Source organism: Rhipicephalus microplus, chromosome X (assembly GCF_043290135.1).
Source record: "Rhipicephalus microplus isolate Deutch F79 chromosome X, USDA_Rmic, whole genome shotgun sequence".
Lineage (NCBI taxonomy): Eukaryota > Metazoa > Arthropoda > Arachnida > Ixodida > Ixodidae > Rhipicephalus > Rhipicephalus microplus.
The window spans coordinates 330,627,122-330,642,518 of NC_134710.1; positions in this window are offsets into that span (position 1 = coordinate 330,627,122).

The window sequence follows — 15,397 nt, forward strand, 5'->3', positions numbered from 1 at the left end:
GCAACAAGAGCGAAATAAAGAAAAAGTGGTCAAGAGCAAATGAATGAGTTGGCCATCGTATTGTGCTGCTTAAAATACGTTTCACATCACTCCTAGTCTGCAATTACCGCAAATAACTGTAGGAATATTTGTAACATTTATATCGTGGCTAAGTGTGCTCGTCAGACATTCTAGAGGGCATTAAAAAACAACCAAGCCAATATCACTGGCGTATTTTTGATTGACGTGTTTGTTTGACCTGTTTTTTTTTCATTTGCCGGCGAAACGCCAAGAAATCCATGGACCATTCGCCAGTCAGCGACCGAGTCGTGGGCATCTCGGTGCGGTTCACCGCAGAACGCCTACCTCGGTTGACCAAATTACTGCTTGAGTAAGGTCCATCATGGTACTTCGCCTGGGAGTTCAAACAGCTAGAAAGGTGCGAATAGAGTGCAAACACACACGCGGGATGCTTCGCGCAACAAGAGCGAAATAAAGAAAAAATGGTCAAGAGCAAATGAATGAGTTGGCCATCGTATTGTGCTGCTTAAAATACGTTTCACATCACTCCTAGTCTGCAATTACCGCAAATAACTGTAGGAATATTTGTAACATTTATATCGTGGCTAAGTGTGCTCGTCAGACATTCTAGAGGGCATTAAAAAACAACCAAGCCAATATCACTGGCGTATTTTTGATTGACGTGTTTGTTTGACCTGTTTTTTTTTCATTTGCCGGCGAAACGCCAAGAAATCCATGGACCATTCGCCAGTCAGCGACCGAGTCGTGGGCATCTCGGTGCGGTTCACCGCAGAACGCCTACCTCGGTTGACCAAATTACTGCTTGAGTAAGGTCCATCATGGTACTTCGCCTGGGAGTTCAAACAGCTAGAAAGGTGCGAATAGAGTGCAAACACACACGCGGGATGCTTCGCGCAACAAGAGCGAAATAAAGAAAAAATGGTCAAGAGCAAATGAATGACTTGGCCATCGTATTGTGCTGCTTAAAATACGTTTCACATCACTCCTAGTCTGCAATTAACGCAAATAACTGTAGGAATATTTTTTAACATTTATATCGTGGCTAACTGTGCTCGTCAGATATTCTTGAGGTCATTAAAAAACAACCAAGCCAATATCACTGGCGTGTCTTTGATGGACGTGTTTGTTTCACTTGTTTTTATTCCTTTGCAGGCGAAACGCCAAGAAATCCATGGACCATTCGCCAGTCAGCGACCGAGTCGTGGGCATCTCGGTGCGGTTCACCGCAGAACGCCTACGTCGGTCGACCAAATTACTGCTTGAGTAAGTTCCATCATGGTACTTTGCCTGGGAGTTCAAACAGCTAAAAAGGTGCGAACACAGTGCAAACACACACGCGGGATGCTTCGCGCAACAAGAGCGAAATAAAGAAAAAATGGTCAAGAGCAAATGAATGACTTGGCCATCGTATTGTGCTGCTTAAAATACGTTTCACATCACTCCTAGTCTGCAATTAACGCAAATAACTGTAGGAATATTTGTAACATTTATATCGTGGCTAACTGTGCTCGTCAGACATTCTTGAGGTCATTAAAAACAACCAAGCCAATATCACTGGCGTGTCTTTGATTGACGTGTTTGTTTTACTTGTTTTTATTCCTTTGCAGGCGAAACGCCAAGAAATCCATGGACCATTCGCCAGTCAGCGACCGAGTCGTGGGCATCTCGGTGCGGTTCACCGCAGAACGCCTACCTCGGTTGACCAAATTACTGCTTGAGTAAGGTCCATCATGGTACTTCGCCTGGGAGTTCAAACAGCTAGAAAGGTGCGAATAGAGTGCAAACACACACGCGGGATGCTTCGCGCAACAAGAGCGAAATAAAGAAAAAATGGTCAAGAGCAAATGAATGACTTGGCCATCGTATTGTGCTGCTTAAAATACGTTTCACATCACTCCTAGTCTGCAATTAACGCAAATAACTGTAGGAATATTTTTTAACATTTATATCGTGGCTAACTGTGCTCGTCAGATATTCTTGAGGTCATTAAAAAACAACCAAGCCAATATCACTGGCGTGTCTTTGATGGACGTGTTTGTTTTACTTGTTTTTATTCCTTTGCAGGCGAAACGCCAAGAAATCCATGGACCATTCGCCAGTCAGCGACCGAGTCGTGGGCATCTCGGTGCGGTTCACCGCAGAACGCCTACGTCGGTCGACCAAATTACTGCTTGAGTAAGTTCCATCATGGTACTTTGCCTGGGAGTTCAAACAGCTAAAAAGGTGCGAACACAGTGCAAACACACACGCGGGATGCTTCGCGCAACAAGAGCGAAATAAAGAAAAAATGGTCAAGAGCAAATGAATGACTTGGCCATCGTATTGTGCTGCTTAAAATACGTTTCACATCACTCCTAGTCTGCAATTAACGCAAATAACTGTAGGAATATTTGTAACATTTATATCGTGGCTAAGTGTGCTCGTCAGACATTCTAGAGGGCATTAAAAAACAACCAAGCCAATATCACTGGCGTATTTTTGATTGACGTGTTTGTTTGACCTGTTTTTTTTTTCATTTGCCGGCGAAACGCCAAGAAATCCATGGACCATTCGCCAGTCAGCGACCGAGTCGTGGGCATCTCGGTGCGGTTCACCGCAGAACGCCTACCTCGGTTGACCAAATTACTGCTTGAGTAAGGTCCATCATGGTACTTCGCCTGGGAGTTCAAACAGCTAGAAAGGTGCGAATAGAGTGCAAACACACACGCGGGATGCTTCGCGCAACAAGAGCGAAATAAAGAAAAAATGGTCAAGAGCAAATGAATGACTTGGCCATCGTATTGTGCTGCTTAAAATACGTTTCACATCACTCCTAGTCTGCAATTAACGCAAATAACTGTAGGAATATTTTTTAACATTTATATCGTGGCTAACTGTGCTCGTCAGATATTCTTGAGGTCATTAAAAAACAACCAAGCCAATATCACTGGCGTGTCTTTGATGGACGTGTTTGTTTTACTTGTTTTTATTCCTTTGCAGGCGAAACGCCAAGAAATCCATGGACCATTCGCCAGTCAGCGACCGAGTCGTGGGCTTCTCGGTGCGTGTCCCCGCAGAACGCCTACCTCGGTCGACCAAATTACTGCTTGAGTAAGTTCAATCATGGTACTTCGCCTGGGAGTTCAAACAGCTAGAAAGGTGCGAACACAGTGAAAAACACATTCGCGGGATGCTTCGCGTAACAAGAGCGAAAAGAAGAAAAAGTGGTCCAGTGCAAATGAATGGGTTGACCATTGTATCGTGCTGCTTAACAAACTTTCCACATCACTCCGAGTGTGCAAAAACTGAAATGACTGTAGGAATAATTGTAACATTTATATCGTGGCTAAGTGTGCTCGTCAGACATTATAGAGGGCAATAAAAACAACCAAACCAATATTACTGGCGTGTTTTTGATTGACGTGTTTGTTTGACCTGTTTTTTTTTCATTTGCCGGCGAAACGCCAGGAATTCCACGGACCATTCGCCAGTCAGCGACCGAGTCGTGGGCTTCTCGGTGCGTTTCCCCGCAGAACGCCTACCTCGGTCGACCAAATTACTGCTTGAGTAAGTTCAATCATGGTACTTCCCCTGGGAGTTCAAACAGCTAGAAAGGTGCGAACACAGTGAAAAACACATTCGCGGGATGCTTCGCGTAACAAGAGCGAAAAGAAGAAAAAGTGGTCAAGTGCAAATGAATGGGTTGACCATTGTATCGTGCTGCTTAACAAACTTTCCACATCACTCCGAGTCTGCAAAAAACTCAAATGATTGTAGGAATAATTGTAACATTCATATTGTGGCTAAGTGTGCTCGTCAGACAATACAGAGGGTATTAAAAACAACCAAACCATTATTACTGGCGTGTTCTTGATTGACGTGTTTGTTTGACGTGTTTTTTTTTCATTTGCCGGCGAAACGCCAGGAAATCCACGGACCATTCGCCAGTCAGCGACCGAGTCGTGGGCTTCTCGGTGCGTTTCCCCGCAGAACGCCTTCCTCGGTCGACCAAATTACTGCTTGAGTAAGTTCCATCATGGTACTTCGCCTGGGAGTTCAGACAGCTAGAAAGGTGCGAATACAGTGCAAACACATCCGCGGGATGCTTCGCGTAACAAGAGCGAAAAGAAGAAAAAGTGGTCAAGTGCAAATGAATAGATTGACCATTGTATCGTGCTGCTTAACAAACTTTCCACATCACTCAGAGTCTGCAAAAAACTCAAATGACTGTAGGAATAATTGTAACATTTAAATCTTGGCTAAGTGTGCTCGTCAGACAATATAGAGGGCAATAAAAACAACCAAACCAATATTACTGGCGTGTTTTTGATTGACGTGTTTGTTTGACGTGTTTTTTTTTCATTTGCCGGCGAAACGCCAGGAAATCCACGGACCATTCGCCAGTCAGTGACCGAGTCGTGGGTTTCTCGGTGCGTTTCCCCGCAGAACGCCTTCCTCGGTCAACCAAATTACTGCTTGAGTAAGGTCCATCATGGTACTTCGCCTGGGAGTTCAAACAGCTAGAAAGGTGCGAATAGAGTGCAAACACAATCGCGGGATGCTTCGTGTAACAAGAGCAAAAAGAAGAAAAAGTGGTCAAGCGCAAATGAATGGGTTGGCCATTGTATCGTGCTGCTTTACAAACTTTTCACATCACTCCTAGTCTGCAATTAACTCAAATGACTGTAGGAAGAATTGTAACAAATATATCGTGGCTGAGTGTGCTCGTCAGATAATCTAGAGGGCATTAAAAAACAAGCGAACAAATATCACTGGCACGTTTTTGATGGACGTGTTTGGTTTACCTATTTTTTTTTCATTTGCAGGCGAAACGCCAGGAAATCCACGGACCATTCGCCAGTCAGCGACCGAGTCGTGGGCTTCTCGGTGCGTTTCCCCGCAGAACGCCTACCTCGGTCGACCAAATTACTGCTTGAGTAAGTTCCATCATGGTACTTTGCCTGGGAGTTCAAACACCTAGAAAGGTGCGAATAAAGTGCAAACACAATCTCGGGATGCTTCGCGTAGCAAGAGCGAAAAGAAGAAAAAGTAGTCAAGCGCAAATGAATGGGTTGGTTATCGTTTTTGTGCTGCTTAGTATACTTTTCACATCACTCCTAGTCTGCAATTAACTCACATAACTGTAGGAATATTTGTAACATTTATATCGTGGCTAACTGTGCTCGTCAGACATTCTTGAGGTCATTAAAAAACAACCAAGCCAATATCACTGGCGTGTCTTTGATGGACGTGTTTGTTTTACTTGTTTTTATTCCTTTGCAGGCGAAACGCCAAGAAATCCATGGACCATTCGCCAGTCAGCGACCGAGTCGTGGGCATCTCGGTGCGGTTCACCGCAGAACGCCTACGTCGGTCGACCAAATTACTGCTTCAGTAAGTTCCATCATGGTACTTTGCCTGGGAGTTCAAACACCTAGAAAGGTGCGAATAGAGTGCAAACACAATCTCGGGATGCTTCGCGTAGCAAGAGCGAAAAGAAGAAAAAGTAGTCAAGCGCAAATGAATGGGTTGGTTATCGTTTTTGTGCTGCTTAGTATACTTTTCACATCACTCCTAGTCTGCAATTAACTCACATAACTGTAGGAATAATTGTAACATTTACATCGTGGCTAACTGTGCTCGTCAGACATTCTTGAGGTCATTAAAAAACAACCAAGCCAATATCACTGCCGTATCTTTATTGACGTGTTTGTTTTACTTGTTTTTTTTTTCATTTGCAGGCAAAATGCCAAGAAATCCTTGGACCATTCGCCAGTCAGCGACCGAGTCGTGGGCATCTCGGTGCGGTTCACCGCAGAACGCCTACGTCGGTCGACCAAATTACTGCTTGAGTAAGTTCCATCATGGTACTTTGCCTGGGAGTTCAAACAGCAAAAATGTGCGAACACAGTGCAAACACACACGCGGGATGCTTCGCGCAACAAGAGCGAAATAAAGAAAAAATGGTCAAGAGCAAATGAATGACTTGGCCATCGTATTGTGCTGCTTAAAATACGTTTCACATCACTCCTAGTCTGCAATTAACGCAAATAACTGTAGGAATATTTGTACCATTTATATCGTGGCTAACTGTGCTCGTCAGACATTCTTGAGGTCATTAAAAAACAACCAAGCCAATATCACTGGCGTGTCTTTGATTGACGTGTTTGTTTTACTTGTTTTTATTCCATTGCAGGCGAAACGCCAAGAAATCCATGGACCATTCGCCAGTCAGCGACCGAGTCGTGGGCATCTCGGTGCGGTTTACCGCAGAACGCCTACGTCGGTCGACCAAATTACTGCTTGAGTAAGTTCCATCATGGTACTTTGCCTGGGAGTTCAAACAGCTAAAAAGGTGCGAACACAGTGCAAACACACACGCGGGATGCTTCGCGCAACAAGAGCGAAATAAAGAAAAAATGGTCAAGAGCAAATGAATGACTTGGCCATCGTATTGTGCTGCTTAAAATACGTTTCACATCACTCCTAGTCTGCAATTAACGCAAATAACTGTAGGAATATTTGTAACATTTATATCGTGGCTAACTGTGCTCGTCAGACATTCTTGAGGTCATTAAAAAACAACCAAGCCAATATCACTGGCGTGTCTTTGATTGACGTGTTTGTTTTACTTGTTTTTATTCCTTTGCAGGCGAAACGCCAAGAAATCCATGGACCATTCGCCAGTCAGCGACCGAGTCGTGGGCATCTCGGTGCGGTTCACCGCAGAACGCCTACGTCGGTCGACCAAATTACTGCTTGAGTAATTTCCATCACGGTATCTCGCCTGGGAGTTCAAACAGCTAAAAAGGTGCGAACACAGTGCAAACACACACGCGGGATGCTTTGCGCAACAAGAGCGAAATAAAGAAAAAGTGGTCAAGAGCAAATGAATGAGTTGGTCATCGTATTGTGCTGCTTAACAAACTTTCCACATCACTCCGAGTCTGCAAAAAACTCAAATGACTGTAAGAATAAATGTAACATTTAAATCGTGGCTAAGTGTGCTCGTCAGACAATACAGAGGGCATTAAAAACAACCAAACCAATATTATTGGCGTGTTTTTGATTGACGTGTTTGTTTGACGTGTTTTTTTTTTCATTTGCCGGTGAAATGCCAGGAAATCCACGGACCATTCGCCAGTCAGGATCAAGTCGTGGGCTTCATGGTGCGTTTCCCCGCAGAACGCCTTCCTCGGTCGACCAAATTACTGCTTGAGTAAGTTCAATCATGGTACTTCGCCTGGGAGTTCAAACAGCTAGAAAGGTGCGAACACACTGAAAAACACATTCGCGGGATGCTTCGCGTAACAAGAGCGAAAAGAAGAAAAAGTGGTCAAGTGCAAATGAATGGGTTGACCATTGTATCGTGCTGCTTAACAAACTTTCCACATCACTCCGAGTCTGCAAAAAACTCAAATGACTGTAGGAATAATTGTAACATTCATATTGTGGCTAAGTGTGCTCATCAAACAATATAGAGGGCATTAAAAACAACCAAACCATTATTACTGGCGTGTTTTTGATTGATGTGTTTGTTTGACGTGTTTTTTTTCATTTGCCGGCGAAACGCCAGGAAATCCACGGACCATTCGCCAGTCAGCGACCGAGTCGTGGGCTTCTCGGTGCGTTTCCCCGCAGAACGCCTTCCTCGGTCGACCAAATTACTGCTTGAGTAAGTTCCATCATGGTACTTCGCCTGGGAGTTCAGACAGCTAGAAAGGTGCGAATACAGTGCAAACACATCCGCGGGATGCTTCGCGTAACAAGAGCGAAAAGAAGAAAAAGTGGTCAAGTGCAAATGAATAGATTGACCATTGTATCGTGCTGCTTAACAAACTTTTCACATCACTCAGAGTCTGCAAAAAACTCAAATGACTGTAGGAATAATTGTAACATTTAAATCTTGGCTAAGTGTGCTCGTCAGACAATATAGAGGGCAATAAAAACAACCAAACCAATATTACTGGCGTGTTTTTGATTGACGTGTTTGTTTGACGTGTTTTTTTTTCATTTGCCGGCGAAACGCCAGGAAATCCACGGACCATTCGCCAGTCAGTGACCGAGTCGTGGGTTTCTCGGTGCGTTTCCCCGCAGAACGCCTTCCTCGGTCAACCAAATTACTGCTTGAGTAAGGTCCATCATGGTACTTCGCCTGGGAGTTCAAACAGCTAGAAAGGTGCGAATAGAGTGCAAACACAATCGCGGGATGCTTCGTGTAACAAGAGCAAAAAGAAGAAAAAGTGGTCAAGCGCAAATGAATGGGTTGGCCATTGTATCGTGCTGCTTTACAAACTTTTCACATCACTCCTAGTCTGCAATTAACTCAAATGACTGTAGGAAGAATTGTAACAAATATATCGTGGCTAAGTGTGCTCGTCAGATAATCTAGAGGGCATTAAAAAACAAGCGAACAAATATCACTGGCACGTTTTTGATGGACGTGTTTGGTTTACCTATTTTTTTTTTCATTTGCAGGCGAAACGCCAGGAAATCCACGGACCATTCGCCAGTCAGCGACCGAGTCGTGGGCTTCTCGGTGCGTTTCCCCGCAGAACGCCTACCTCGGTCGACCAAATTACTGCTTGAGTAAGTTCCATCATGGTACTTTGCCTGGGAGTTCAAACACCTAGAAAGGTGCGAATAAAGTGCAAACACAATCTCGGGATGCTTCGCGTAGCAAGAGCGAAAAGAAGAAAAAGTAGTCAAGCGCAAATGAATGGGTTGGTTATCGTTTTTGTGCTGCTTAGTATACTTTTCACATCACTCCTAGTCTGCAATTAACTCACATAACTGTAGGAATATTTGTAACATTTATATCGTGGCTAACTGTGCTCGTCAGACATTCTTGAGGTCATTAAAAAACAACCAAGCCAATATCACTGGCGTGTCTTTGATGGACGTGTTTGTTTTACTTGTTTTTATTCCTTTGCAGGCGAAACGCCAAGAAATCCATGGACCATTCGCCAGTCAGCGACCGAGTCGTGGGCATCTCGGTGCGGTTCACCGCAGAACGCCTACGTCGGTCGACCAAATTACTGCTTGAGTAAGTTCCATCATGGTACTTTGCCTGGGAGTTCAAACAGCTAAAAAGGTGCGAACACAGTGCAAACACACACGCGGGATGCTTCGCGCAACAAGAGCGAAATAAAGAAAAAATGGTCAAGAGCAAATGAATGACTTGGCCATCGTATTGTGCTGCTTAAAATACGTTTCACATCACTCCTAGTCTGCAATTAACGCAAATAACTGTAGGAATATTTGTAACATTTATATCGTGGCTAACTGTGCTCGTCAGACATTCTTGAGGTCATTAAAAAACAACCAAGCCAATATCACTGGCGTGTCTTTGATGGACGTGTTTGTTTTACTTGTTTTTATTCCTTTGCAGGCGAAACGCCAAGAAATCCATGGACCATTCGCCAGTCAGCGACCGAGTCGTGGGCATCTCGGTGCGGTTCACCGCAGAACGCCTACGTCGGTCGACCAAATTACTGCTTGAGTAAGTTCCATCATGGTACTTTGCCTGGGAGTTCAAACAGCTAAAAAGGTGCGAACACAGTGCAAACACACACGCGGGATGCTTCGCGCAACAAGAGCGAAATAAAGAAAAAGTGGTCAAGAGCAAATGAATGAGTTGGCAATCGTATTGTGCTGCTTAAAATACGTTTCACATCACTCCTAGTCTGCAATTAACGCAAATAACTGTAGGAATATTTGTAACATTTATATCGTGGCTAACTGTGCTCGTCAGACATTTTTGAGGGCATTAAAAAACAACCAAGCCAATAACACTGGCGTGTCTTTGATTGACGTGTTTGTTTTACTTGTTTTTTTTCCTTTGCAGGCGAAACGCCAAGAAATCCATGGACCATTCGCCAGTCAGCGACCGAGTCGTGGGCATCTCGGTGCGGTTCACCGCAGAACACCTACGTCGGTCGACCGAATTACTGCTTGAGTAAGTTCCATCATGGTATCTCGCCTGGGAGTTCAAACAGCTAAAAAGGTGCGAACACAGTGCAAACACACACGCGGGATGCTTCGCGCAACAAGAGCGAAATAAAGAAAAAGTGGTCAAGAGCAAATGAATGAGTTGGCCATCGTATTGTGCTGCTTAAAATACGTTTCACATCACTCCTAGTCTGCAATTAACGCAAATAACTGTAGGAATATTTGTAACATTTATATCGTGGCTAAGTGTGCTCGTCAGACATTCTAGAGGGCATTAAAAAACAACCAAGCCAATATCACTGGCGTATTTTTGATTGACGTGTTTGTTTGACCTGTTTTTTTTTCATTTGCCGGCGAAACGCCAAGAAATCCATGGACCATTCGCCAGTCAGCGACCGAGTCGTGGGCATCTTGGTGCGGTTCACCGCAGAACGCCTACCTCGGTTGACCAAATTACTGCTTGAGTAAGGTCCATCATGGTACTTCGCCTGGGAGTTCAAACAGCTAGAAAGGTGCGAATAGAGTGCAAACACACACGCGGGATGCTTCGCGCAACAAGAGCGAAATAAAGAAAAAATGGTCAAGAGCAAATGAATGACTTGGCCATCGTATTGTGCTGCTTAAAATACGTTTCACATCACTCCTAGTCTGCAATTAACGCAAATAACTGTAGGAATATTTTTTAACATTTATATCGTGGCTAACTGTGCTCGTCAGATATTCTTGAGGTCATTAAAAAACAACCAAGCCAATATCACTGGCGTGTCTTTGATGGACGTGTTTGTTTTACTTGTTTTTATTCCTTTGCAGGCGAAACGCCAAGAAATCCATGGACCATTCGCCAGTCAGCGACCGAGTCGTGGGCTTCTCGGTGCGTGTCCCCGCAGAACGCCTACCTCGGTCGACCAAATTACTGCTTGAGTAAGTTCAATCATGGTACTTCGCCTGGGAGTTCAAACAGCTAGAAAGGTGCGAACACAGTGAAAAACACATTCGCGGGATGCTTCGCGTAACAAGAGCGAAAAGAATAAAAAGTGGTCCAGTGCAAATGAATGGGTTGACCATTGTATCGTGCTGCTTAACAAACTTTCCACATCACTCCGAGTGTGCAAAAACTGAAATGACTGTAGGAATAATTGTAACATTTATATCGTGGCTAAGTGTGCTCGTCAGACATTATAGAGGGCAATAAAAACAACCAAACCAATATTACTGGCGTGTTTTTGATTGACGTGTTTGTTTGACCTGTTTTTTTTTCATTTGCCGGCGAAACGCCAGGAATTCCACGGACCATTCGCCAGTCAGCGACCGAGTCGTGGGCTTCTCGGTGCGTTTCCCCGCAGAACGCCTTCCTCGGTCGACCAAATTACTGCTTGAGTAAGTTCAATCATGGTACTTCCCCTGGGAGTTCAAACAGCTAGAAAGGTGCGAACACAGTGAAAAACACATTCGCGGGATGCTTCGCGTAACAAGAGCGAAAAGAAGAAAAAGTGGTCAAGTGCAAATGAATGGGTTGACCATTGTATCGTGCTGCTTAACAAACTTTCCACATCACTCCGAGTCTGCAAAAAACTCAAATGATTGTAGGAATAATTGTAACATTCATATTGTGGCTAAGTGTGCTCGTCAGACAATACAGAGGGAATTAAAAACAACCAAACCAATATTATTGGCGTGTTTTTGATTGACGTGTTTGTTTGACGTGTTTTTTTTTTCATTTGCCGGCGAAATGCCAGGAAATCCACGGACCATTCGCCAGTCAGCGACCGAGTCGTGGGCTTCTCGGTGCGTTTCCCCGCAGAACGCCTTCCTCGGTCGACCAAATTACTGCTTGAGTAAGTTCCATCATGGTACTTCGCCTGGGAGTTCAGACAGCTAGAAAGGTGCGAATACAGTGCAAACACATCCGCGGGATGCTTCGCGTAACAAGAGCGAAAAGAAGAAAAAGTGGTCAAGTGCAAATGAATGGATTGACCATTGTATCGTGCTGCTTAACAAACTTTCCACATCACTCCGAGTCTGCAAAAAACTCAAATGACTGTAGGAATAATTGTAACATTTAAATCTTGGATAAGTGTGCTCGTCAGACAATATAGAGGGCAATAAAAACAAAAACAACCAAACCAATATTACTGGCGTGTTTTTGATTGACGTGTTTGTTTGACGTGTTTTTTTTTCATTTGCCGGCGAAACGCCAGGAAATCCACGGACCATTCGCCAGTCAGTGACCGAGTCGTGGGTTTCTCGGTGCGTTTCCCCGCAGAACGCCTTCCTCGGTCAACCAAATTACTGCTTGAGTAAGGTCCATCATGGTACTTCGCCTGGGAGTTCAAACAGCTGGAAAGGTGCGAATAGAGTGCAAACACAATCGCGGGATGCTTCGTGTAACAAGAGCAAAAAGAAGAAAAAGTGGTCAAGCGCAAATGAATGGGTTGGCCATTGTATCGTGCTGCTTTACAAACTTTTCACATCACTCCTAGTCTGCAATTAACTCAAATGACTGTAGGAAGAATTGTAACAAATATATCGTGGCTAAGTGTGCTCGTCAGATAATCTAGAGGGCATTAAAAAACAACCGAACAAATATCACTGGCACGTTTTTGATGGACGTGTTTGGTTTACCTATTTTTTTTTTCATTTGCAGGCGAAACGCCAGGAAATCCACGGACCAATCGCCAGTCAGCGACCGAGTCGTGGGCTTCTCGGTGCATTTCCCCGCAGAACGCCTACCTCGGTCGACCAAATTACTGCTTCTTTGATTGACATGTTTGTTTTACTTGTTTTTTTTCATTTGCAGGCAAAACGCCAAGAAATCCATGGACCATTCGCCAGTCAGCGACCGAGTCGTGGGCATCTCGGTGCGGTTCACCGCAGAACGCCTACGTCGGTCGACCAAATTACTGCTTGAGTAAGTTCCATCATGGTACTTTGCCTGGGAGTTCAAACAGCTAAAAAGGTGCGAACACAGTGCAAACACACACGCGGGATGCTTCGCGCAACAAGAGCGAAATAAAGAAAAAATGGTCAAGAGCAAATAAATGAGTTGGCCATCGTATTGTGCTGCTTAAAATACGTTTCACATCACTCCTAGTCTGCAATTAACGCAAATAACTGTAGGAATATTTGTAACATTTATATCGTGGCTAACTGTGCTCGTCAGACATTCTTGAGGGCATTAAAAAACAACCAAGCCAATATCACTGGCGTGTCTTTGATTGACGTGTTTGTTTTACTTGTTTTTATTCCTTTGCAGGCGAAACGCCAAGAAATCCATGGACCATTCGCCAGTCAGCGACCGAGTCGTGGGCATCTCGGTGCGGTTCACCGCAGAACGCCTACGTCGGTCGACCAAATTACTGCTTGAGTAAGTTCCATCATGGTACTTTGCCTGGGAGTTCAAACAGCAAAAATGTGCGAACACAGTGCAAACACACACGCGGGATGCTTCGCGCAACAAGAGCGAAATAAAGAAAAAATTGTCAAGAGCAAATGAATGACTTGGCCATCGTATTGTGCTGCTTAAAATACGTTTCACATCACTCCTAGTCTGCAAATTACGCAAATAACTGTAGGAATATTTGTAACATTTATATCGTGGCTAACTGTGCTCGTCAGACATTCTTGAGGTCATTAAAAAACAACCAAGCCAATATCACTGGCGTGTCTTTGATTGACGTGTTTGTTTTACTTGTTTTTATTCCTTTGCAGGCGAAACGCCAAGAAATCCATGGACCATTCGCCAGTCAGCGACCGAGTCGTGGGCATCTCGATGCGGTTCACCGCAGAACGCCTACGTCGGTCGACCAAATTACTGCTTGAGTAAGCTCCATCATGGTACTTTGCCTGGGAGTTCAAACAGCTAAAAAGGTGCGAACACAGTGCAAACACACACGCGGGATGCTTCGCGCAACAAGAGCGAAATAAAGAAAAAATGGTCAAGAGCAAATGAATGACTTGGCCATCGTATTGTGCTGCTTAAAATACGTTTAACATCACTCCTAGTCTGCAATTAACGCAAATAACTGTAGGAATATTTTTTAACATTTATATCGTGGCTAACTGTGCTCGTCAGACATTCTTGAGGTCATTAAAAAACAACCAAGCCATTATCACTGGCGTGTCTTTGATTGACGTGTTTGTTTTACTTGTTTTTATTCCTTTGCAGGCGAAACGCCAAGAAATCCATGGACCATTCGCCAGTCAGCGACCGAGTCGTGGGCATCTCGGTGCGGTTCACCACAGAACGCCTACGTCGATCGACCAAATTACTGCTTGAGTAAGTTCCATCATGGTACTTTGCCTGGGAGTTCAAACAGCTAAAAAGGTGCGAACACAGTGCAAACACACACGCGGGATGCTTCGCGCAACAAGAGCGAAATAAAGAAAAAGTGGTCAAGAGCAAATGAATGAGTTGGCCATCGTATTGTGCTGCTTAAAATACGTTTCACATCACTCCTAGTCTTCAATTAACGCAAATAACTGTAGGAATATTTGTAACATTTATATCGTGGCTAACTGTGCTCGTCAGACATTTTTGAGGGCATTAAAAAACAACCAAGCCAATATCACTGGCGTGTCTTTGATTGACGTGTTTGTTTTACTTGTTTTTTTTTTTCCTTTGCAGGCGAAACGCCAAGAAATCCATGGACCAATCGCCAGTCAGCGACCGAGTCGTGGGCATCTCGGTGCGGTTCACCGCAGAACGCCTACGTCGGTCGACCAAATTACTGCTTGAGTAAGTTCCATCATGGTACTTTGCCTGGGAGTTCAAACACCTAGAAAGGTGCGAATAGAGTGCAAACACAATCTCGGGATGCTTCGCGTAGCAAGAGCGAAAAGAAGAAAAAGTAGTCAAGCGCAAATGAATGGGTTGGTTATCGTTTTTGTGCTGCTTAGTATACTTTTCACATCACTCCTAGTCTGCAATTAACTCATATAACTGTAGGAATAATTGTAACATTTAAATCGTGGCTAAGTGTGCTCGTCAGACAATATAGAGGGCATTAAAAAACAACCAAGCCAATATCACTGGCGTGTCTTTGATTGACGTGTTTGTTTTACTTGTTTTTTTTCCTTTGCAGGCGAAACGCCAAGAAATTCATGGACCATTCGCCAGTCAGCGATCGAGTCGTGGGCATCTCGGTGCGGTTCACCGCAGAACGCCTACCTCGGTCGACCAAATTACTGCTTGAGTAAGTTCAATCATGGTACTTCGCCTGGGAGTTCAAACAGCTAGAAAGGTGCGAACACAGTGAAAAACACATTCGCGGGATGCTTCGCGTAACAAGAGCGAAAAGAAGAAAAAGTGGTCCAGTGCAAATGAATGGGTTGACCATTGTATCGTGCTGCTTAACAAACTTTCCACATCACTCCGAGTGTGCAAAAAACTGAAATGACTGTAGGAATAATTGTAACATTTATATCGTGGCTAAGTGTGCTCGTCAGA